This window comes from Canis lupus, chromosome 19 (genome assembly GCF_003254725.2).
Source record: "Canis lupus dingo isolate Sandy chromosome 19, ASM325472v2, whole genome shotgun sequence".
NCBI lineage: Eukaryota > Metazoa > Chordata > Mammalia > Carnivora > Canidae > Canis > Canis lupus.
The window spans coordinates 26,442,376-26,451,837 of NC_064261.1; positions in this window are offsets into that span (position 1 = coordinate 26,442,376).

The window sequence follows — 9,462 nt, forward strand, 5'->3', positions numbered from 1 at the left end:
GAATGTAATAAGGACTAAAGTTGTTCTTTATATTATTTTTCCTGGAAAGTGGTATTTCATTCTCCTTCAGCCTCTGTCTTCCACTTATGTCAACCCACCAAACTTCTTAATCGGACTTCTCTTATTTACCTCAATATCTCCAAACAACATGCTATAATTGTTACCTTTGGTTTTCACTTTTAAAGATTAGTTTGTGATTTTCTAGGGCAATTCATCATTGATTCATGATCCTCTCCTCCAACTCACACCATTTCCTCCCTTCAACATCTCTTTCTTCTCTCTTGTCACTTTTCCAACAAAACGGTGCTATAATTAGGGTTAGTGAGTAGTCAGTATCTACATCGTTCTAACAATTGAAATGCTACACACAGGTCACCATGTACTAAACTGATTATTTTTACTTTCCATCACATCTTGTTCTGGAATGCAAAATTATTATGCTAGGGTTGTTTTTGTTTTATTTGTTAGCTTTTTAGTAGACTTATTACTAATTTTACTCCAAAATATCTTAGGACGTTAACATATCAGGTATTGTATCTATGCCATCTTCTTAGAGAAATCTTTCCTGAAACTTCTGGCTGGTTTAAACCTGGACTGAATATCTCTTTTTCTGATACAAAGCTGCCTTCGGGCTTCTTTCACCACTGCAGTGGTGATTTCCTTTGGATCTCCTGATTGTGAGGCCCTGGATTTTTGCTTCTCAGACTAGTCTCTCTTTTGGGGTGGCACATACTCTGATAGTTACTAGATGAAAACAGAACATAGTAAAATACGTTTTTGGAGACATCATATCTTATAAAAATCTTCACTATATGCTGCTATTTGGTAATTTAGCTTGGAAAGGAATTGTAAATAAAAAATATGTGTTTCCTTAAAAATTGAAGATCTTTTTCTCTTTTGGTATAGAGAAGTTGCAAATCATTCTGATTAACTCCCAGTTTTTTTTTTTTAAAGTAACCTCTGTGTTTTATGATTTTTTTTCTCATTGTTCTTTGTTCTCATTATTCAGATATTTTCTAATGATACACCTTTCCATGGATCTGTTTTCATCCTTTGAGCTAATAGCATACTGTTTAATTGATCTCTCTTATTCTGGACACTTATATCTTGGATGTCTGAATATTTCAATAATTTTGCTGATGGTGTAAAAAAAAATTTTTGCTGATGGTGCATTTTGCAATTATTGCAAAATACATCTTAAGCACAAATTATAAATTCTGAATTTTTCTCTATTATTTTTGGTCTTCATTTCATGTTACCCATTTCATTTTTAATTCTGCCTTCCCTTCTGCAAGGAAGGAGGTGATTCAATTATATCTTCCAAATTTCTATTGAAGTTCTTTTATGAGTAATCTCTAAATGTTTTCTGTCCCATGAATATTTCTTTTCCTTCTAATTTCCTTTTCTGTCTTAATTGCAAAGTCTTTTCTTATTTCTCTAAGGATATTTACTGATATTTATTTGAAGTCTTGCTCTTCTTGAAAAGGCTGTTCAAAATGTGCTTTTTTTTTTGTATCTGATCTCTATCTCTTATGCTAGAGGCTTTCTTGAGTTACCTAATGATTTTAAACTGTCTATTATTTGAGTGGGTGGATTAAAACATTTTGTAAACTTAGGGTATATGTACTATGGACTGTCCTGATGGCAACTGGATTAATCTATTCGGTTGGGGTGTTCAGAGTCCCCAAGAAATCATTTCTATTCTCCAGACGAGAGGACAAAGGCTTGCTTGACTGTCAGCATTCTGGAAGCTGAGTGCAGTTGGAGTTCAAGTTTCTTTCTTACAATAAGCATGCATTCACTTAATGGCTGTGGTTCCAGCATAGCATCTCTGCCCTCAAATACCTTGGCTACCCCTGGTGTAGAGATGTTTTGTTTTATTTTATTTTATTTTATTTTATTTTATTTTTTATTTTACTTTATTTTATATTTTATTTTATTTTATTATTTTTTTATTTTATCTTCCTCAGTGAAAAACTTTGAGTGTTCTGGAATTGAGGGGTGAGGGACATCAGCTTAGGGAAACAAAGTGGGCGAAAAGATCTGGGGATCTAACTAATTCCCAACAGCTTCTAAACAGTCATCTTCTATTTTATTAATCTCCTGACCCATTACATCTATTTCAAGGGACACCAGCCTGTTGGAAAAACTGCAATATAAATCAAACTGCTCTTCTGTCCACACCTCTCACATTCACCCACAAACTTATCCACCCATATCTCACAACTGAGCTTCCTCAGGACTAAGTAAATAACCCCTTGTTGCTGGAGCTTTGCAGGTCTCAATATACTGTCACTGTATTAATCTATGATTCTTTCATTTATGTAGGTTTATTATCATCAACAACAAAGAGTCTTGTACTACTATTGAACGAGTTTTCAAGAGGGATATGTTAGATGTGTGTGGTCAATCAGCCATATTTATCCATACGCCACAGCTTATATTTGAGCATTTATTTTAAACTCCACTTAGTTCAAGATACAGTTAATAATCTAAATGGGTCACCCAGGCAAATTTGATTTGTCCATTTTCAGACATGCATGTGATCATGTTTCTTAATATACATAAAAGAGTTCAGCACACACACATATACATATACATGTTGTGTTAATCATGGCTAGTCAGAATCCATGTGTGCATATCTTTATCTATATGTGTTCTATAGAAAGAAAATGATTTATTTTAAGGAATTAACTTAGGCAATTATGAAGGATGGTAAGTCCAAATCTGAAGGGTGAGCCTGCAGACTAGAGATCCAGGGCCAGTATTGTAGTTCAAGTCCCAAGGCTGCCTACTATCAGAATACTTTCGTGCTCAGGGAGGTCAGTTTTTGTTCTATTGAAGCTTTCAAATAATTGGATGAGAACTCCCCCCATTACACAGGATAGTGTACTTTACTCAGTCCATCAATTTTAAATGTTAATCTCATTTAAGAAAGTCCCTCACAGAAATAGCCACAGAAGCATTTGTATTGACCAAATAAATATTTGGGCATTGAGATCCAGAAAAAATTAACCAACACACACACTCAGGCATACACATGCTTGCACACACATATATTTATTATTATTTATTATTTTTTCCATGAAATAGTGATTTAGAGCTCAGACCTTAGACTTTGGTAGACCAAAGTGTAATTTATTTCACCTTGGTCTTGCTTACTTCCCTTCCTCCTCTTTCCTCTCCTCTTCTTCCTCCTTCTTCTTTCTTCATTTTCTTATTATAAAGAGGATGACATTTGCACACTTCCAAAGACAGTGACTGTTTTATAAAGTAGTATGAAGAACAAATCGGTAAAGCATGTGAAGCAAAACTATCTGGTTCGTAGTAAAAATTCCATAATGTTATGTAGCACTTTTGTTATTACTATAGTCTTTATTAATTCATCAGAGAAGTATTTCCTGACCATATTACCTAAAATAGCATTCCTCATCACTCATTAACCTCCTTCTTTGCTATACTGGCCCCCTTCTCACTTCTCTAGGAGTGTAGAGATCTTGTTTCGTTTGCCACTATATTCCTGCAAAGTAACTGTAAAGGAATTTCACTTTTGAAAAAAAAGTGAATAACTAGATTATCAATATCATAGCAGATATATACTCCCACCACTGTAACTCCTTCTGTTAATTTGTCCGTTCTTCAAAAGGGATTAAGGCACTTTCAAGACTAAGCACAACATAAGCATCTATTAATAATAAAAAGCAGAATAATGGAAAAAATGAAAAAAGTTAAACTTTTGTCAAACTAGAAACTCTCACTCATTAAGAAAATAAATGGATAAAACACACAGTGAATGTATTTTTTTAAAGAAAACCTATATTTGGTAAATGACTAGTATTCAGGATTTATAAAGAAATTCCACATTTCAATAATAAAAAGTCAATTAATTCTATTAAAAATGAGCAAAATATTTTAACAGACATTTCATAAAGGAAGATATAAAAATGGCCCATAAGTACATGAAAATTGCTCAAAATTATGAAACAATAGAGATAAAACTATGGAAAACACAGTGAAATACCAACTGTCCCCCACTAGGAGGACAAAATTAAAGATGAATTAAAAACAAATGTTAACAGGTATATGGAACACTAATTCTATTACTCTGTTGGTATGAATATAATAAAATGGCACTAAAAACACACCTTCCCAGCAATTCTAATATCACATACTTACCCAAGAGAAATGAAAATACATATCCACAGAAGTACTTAAAGAACACATTCATAAAATTTTATGCATGATGAAGCAAAATATGGAAACACCCTCATCTACAGAAATAGATAAGTTGTATATTTAGACAAAAATATGTATTATTAAGCAATAAAAAGAAAAGGAGTCTATACAACATGAGTGAATCTCAAAATACTATGCTGAGTAAATGAAACCTTACATGAAACGCCACACCATAGGATTCTCTTTATATGAATTCCTAAAATACATAAATCTAACCTATTGGGGAAAAAACAATCAATGCTGTGATTGCTTGAGGTGGTGGTAGTAGCAAATGACTGGAGAGATCACAGAGAAATGTATTGAGGTGGTGGAAAATTTAGTATATTAGTAGAAGTTTGGTTACTCCAATGTATGCTTTTGTCAAAACTTAGGGAAAGGAAATATGATATATGTAGTTCACCATTGTAGATGTCACCTCAAAGGAGGGTAACACTATGAGCAAAACTGTACTCTAGTTAATGATATACAGAGAAGAGTACTCATGCAAATTTATTTAATTTACTTTTACATCAAAAAGGATTAATAGATGGAGATATAAGTTCATTGAAAGATGTGATAAAACAATATAGTAAAATTATAAAGGCAGAATGGAGAGGTGTTCACTGTAAAATTCCATTTTTCTGCATGTTTAGGAATTTTCATAATAATATGTTGGAACAAATAAAATGAGTAGAAAAGAAATAAAAGAACCAAAGACTGCACATTTTCAGTCTTTCAGTCTGATGTGTGATTATTGTTCTGGTTGAACTTCTAAACTTTGAGTTCTTTAGAAGCTAAGTTAAAAGAACAAGTGTGTAGTAGAGTTACAGAGTTCTCATTGCCTGGATTTAAATGGCTCCTGGTCATGCCACGGTCTGAGGATGACTTTCCATAGACCTACCCTGCTCTCAAAATATCACTTGAGCTCAGAGATAATCTGACCAAGAAACAGGCACATTACTCTTTCCCTTGTCTTTGAGATACAAATAAATATGTTATCCAAGAAATTTCCATTTAAATGTCAACGTAGTGAATCTCATTCCAAGACCACAGAGCACCAGCTGGTGACCTCCACTGAAGCTAGCCCAGTCCTGCCTTATGAAAATGTTCAGCAACAATTGTGCTCCCTGCAGTTAAGTCAATACCTTGAACTTGATACCTGGAGTTTTGGTGTTTTATTACTACCAAGGATTTCCAAGCATGCTGTTTCACTGACGTTGGTTCAAATACTATTGTTCTGAAGAGAACTTAGGAAGAAAAGTATAACTATATGTCTCCTCAACAATTAATTCTCCCTGATGCAAATATTGCAAAGTAGAGAGTGAGGATTATGTAATAGTAATCTTTAAGTTTCTTTTTTTTTAAGATTTTATTTATTTATTCATGAGAGATACAGAAAGAGAGAGAAAGAGAGAGAGAGAGAGAGAGAGAGGCAGAGACACAGGCAGAGGGAGAAGCAGGCTCCATACAGGGAGCCCAACGTGGGACTTGGTCCCAGGACACCAGGATTACACCCTGGGCTGAAGGCGGTGCTAAACTGCTAAGCCACCTGGGCTGCCCTTTAAGTTTCATTTTAAGTAACTTCCTTAATCTGAAGCTTTCTTCATTTTTTAAAACAGATCTAGATGTGATAAGTATAAGTAACATTTGTCTTAATATTTTTGTTCTTTATAACATTGATCACACTGTATTATAACCATTGCATAAAGAACTTCCTCTTACTAGATTATAAACGCTTTGAAGCAAGGGGAATAATATTTTCATCTCTATATTCAGCTAGGTGCTAGATACATTTATAAGGTAAAATAAAATTAACTATTTGGCAAATAACTGATGAATGGAAAAAATGGATATTATTGGTTAATTTGATTATGTTTAGAGTTTGACTCTAGATATTACCTGATAACACATCGCAAAATGGTAGATCACTTAAGAATCTTGTAGTTATAAATAAACAAGAAAAAAATACTCAAATTGTTTTCACAAAAAGACTCCTCTAAGGAGAAGTTCAGTCATAAGCCTGCCTGAAATGTGCCTATTCTGAGACTAACACTAATCTATTTTCTCTCCATCTTTCCTCTCCCTCTATCGTGCTATTCTCCACATTTTAATCTGAGTCACTGTCAGACTCTCCAGGTCCCCAGGTGGCTGCCTGTAGGCTTCAGGGAACACATTTCCAGGTTCTGATCAAGTGGAGGAGGAACAAGTTTCTTTTCTGTCTCCACAGCCATAGTTCAGAGTTACACTGATTCTTACAGGTTGGATGTTTCCCTACCTGCATGTCCAAGTTTTTGTTTCACATAAACTATCAATCTCCATTCAATACATAATGAATAAACTCAAAAATCCATAAAGAATCCATAAAGAATCTAGACATTCTTATTTGAATGACATGTAATGGATCACTCTTTTCTAAAGCATTCTTCATATGCAACAGTAAACAAATTGTTTTTATTACTTCTTTCTCCAATTATCTTTCAGCCAGATAATATATTATTTAGGAAATCACTTCCCTAATGTTTTTCTCTATTGTTCCTATTGCAAAAGCCATTATTTTTTTACCCTCGTGCTTATCTGAATCATATCTGGTCATCTTGGAAGGATCCATTCAAACACTATCCTATAGCAAATGATTGGTAAAGTTCATTTATTGAAATATACTAATAATATCTAATATTATCTACCACAAGTGCAAGGTCATACTTCCCACCTCTGAACTGAGATGGTATTTAGGGTCCTTGCCAATCATTGTGCACCACCCTTAATATACATACTGGTAGTGAGTGTGATTGTGAGTTTATTACAATGGCTAAAAGCATTCTGTATTCATTTGGTTTGTGATAACAACTCTCATCCTTAATTTTTCTTAACTGAGACAGTAATAAAAATACACATATCATAAATCTAATCAGGAATAAAGAGATATAGTCAGTGTATTCAGAACTTGTCTGGCATACTGTCAACATCCCAGAAGTTGTAACTCCAATTGTCACTATTTAATTACTATCATTGCTTTTTAAAAATTTTATTTTCTTTATTATTTTTTAAAGATTTTATTTATTTGGAGAGAAAGAGAGAGCATGAGCATGGGGAGGAGCAGTGGGAGAAGGAGAAACAGGCTCCCTGCTGAGCACAGAGTCCAGATGCAGGGCTCAATCCTAGGACCCTGAGACCATGACCTGCACCTAAATCCGACACTTTAACTGACTGAGTCACCCAGGAGCCTCATTATCATTTTTTTTTTAAAGTATGTATTGTCACTTCACAAATGTGTACAATTTTGAGGACAACTATCCTGTACTAAAGTTTTGGGGTTTGTTTCTGTTTTTGTTTTTTATTTTTTTTATGTTTTTTATTTTTTTTGTTTTTTGTTTTGGTTTTGTATACTTAGCATCTACCACAATGCCTTAAAGATTAAAGACATTCAGTAAATTTGATTTATATTCCCAGTTGCTATCATTTGCTCTAGGAGATTTGTGTAGTAAAAAAACTTTCAAGCAGAAGATACTATATTCTGAAAAGAAAAAAAAAGGAAGATACTATATTCTGGAAGAGAAGTATCTTTTTAGTAAAATATTTGTCACTTTTTTGATACATTTCTTGTCTTTTCTGAAGTTATTTTATTCCCACCACATTTTTTCAAGGGCTTTTGCCCATTGACATCTGTCCATGCAGTCTGTAGCTGTCTGTGTAATACTAGTCTATTTCTTCCCTTTTTATCCTATTGAGATAAAGCTCTGATGGTGAAATGATTCTGCAGGGGAAAAATTGCTCTTCATAAGTGATTATGTTAAGATGGACACATTCTCTTTGTTAAGAACATTCTTAGAAATAGAGTTTCAACAAAATTATTTGCCTTCATTGTATATATAGCTGGTAGATTGAGTTTTCTTTCTTTTTTTTTAAAGGTGTTTTCTAAAATGAGTAGCTTAAGTAGAAATATGTTTGTTTTGACATCTGATCATGATTTGTTACTATAGTGGGGTTTTTTTTGTTTGTTATGTTTTGCAAATTATTTGACACACTTGCTGTCAAAAGAAAGAATCTACATTCTGTCTCCAAGAGCCTGGACGGATCTTTTTCTTCTTTTTTTAAATTTTTTTTATTGGAGTTCAATTAGCCAACATATAGCATAACACCCAGTGCTCATCCCATCAAGTGCCCACCTCAGTGCCCGTCACCCAGTCACCCCATTCCCCCCCACCTCCCTTTCCACCACCCCTTGCTCCTTTCCCAGAGTTAGGAGTCTCATGTTCTGTCTCCCTTTCTGATATTTCCCACTCATTTTCTCTCCTTTGCCTTTATTCCCTTTCACTATTTTTTATATTCCCCAAATGAATGAGACCATACACTGTTTGTCCTTCTCCGATTGACTTACTTCGCTCAGCATAATACCCTCCAGTTCCATCCACGTCGAAGCAAATGGTGGGTATTTGTCGTTTCTAATGGCTGAGGAATATTCCATTGTATACATAGACCACAGCTTCTTTATCCATTCATCTTTCGATGGACACCGAGGCTCCTTCCACAGTTTGGCTATTGTGGCCATTGCTGCTAGAAACATCAAGGTTCAGATGTCCCTGCGTTTCAGTGCATCTGAATCACTGGGGTAAATCCTCAGCAGTGCAATTGCTGGGTCGTAGGGCAGATCAAAGATTAACTCTTTGAGGAACCTCCACACAGTTTTCCAGAGTGGCTGCACCAGTTCACATTCCCACCAACAGTACAGTGACGGATCTCTAAGACTGCTTCAGGGGTAGCCCAGGTGGCTCAGCGCTTTAGCGCCGCCTTCAGCCCAGAGCGTGACCCTGGAGACCCAGGATCGAGTCCCACGTCGGGTTCCCTACAGGGCACCTACAGGGAGCCTGCTTCTCCCTCTGCTTCTCTCATGAAAATGGAAATGAAGTTTTTGTTTTAAAAAATACTGCTTCAGTGAACAGATAATCCCAAAAAATGGCATGGAGTGACTTCCGTAGCTAGTTTAAAAAGGGATTTTCGGGGACCCAGAGCCAACATGTAAGATGTCCGGCTACTTTGAGACTGACACCTGGAAAAATGGTAGAAAGCCCTTGTATAGATGGAAAAGTCCAGGAAGCCCCAGCTCATCCAGCGTCCAGCTGTTTGAGTCTCTCTAGCCCAGAAACCAGGCATGTGAGACCCTCAAGGAGTCTACAGCCTCAACTGCTATCTCATTACAATATATAGGGAAACCACAAATAAGAACTGCTTAGTTGAGTCCAGTCAACC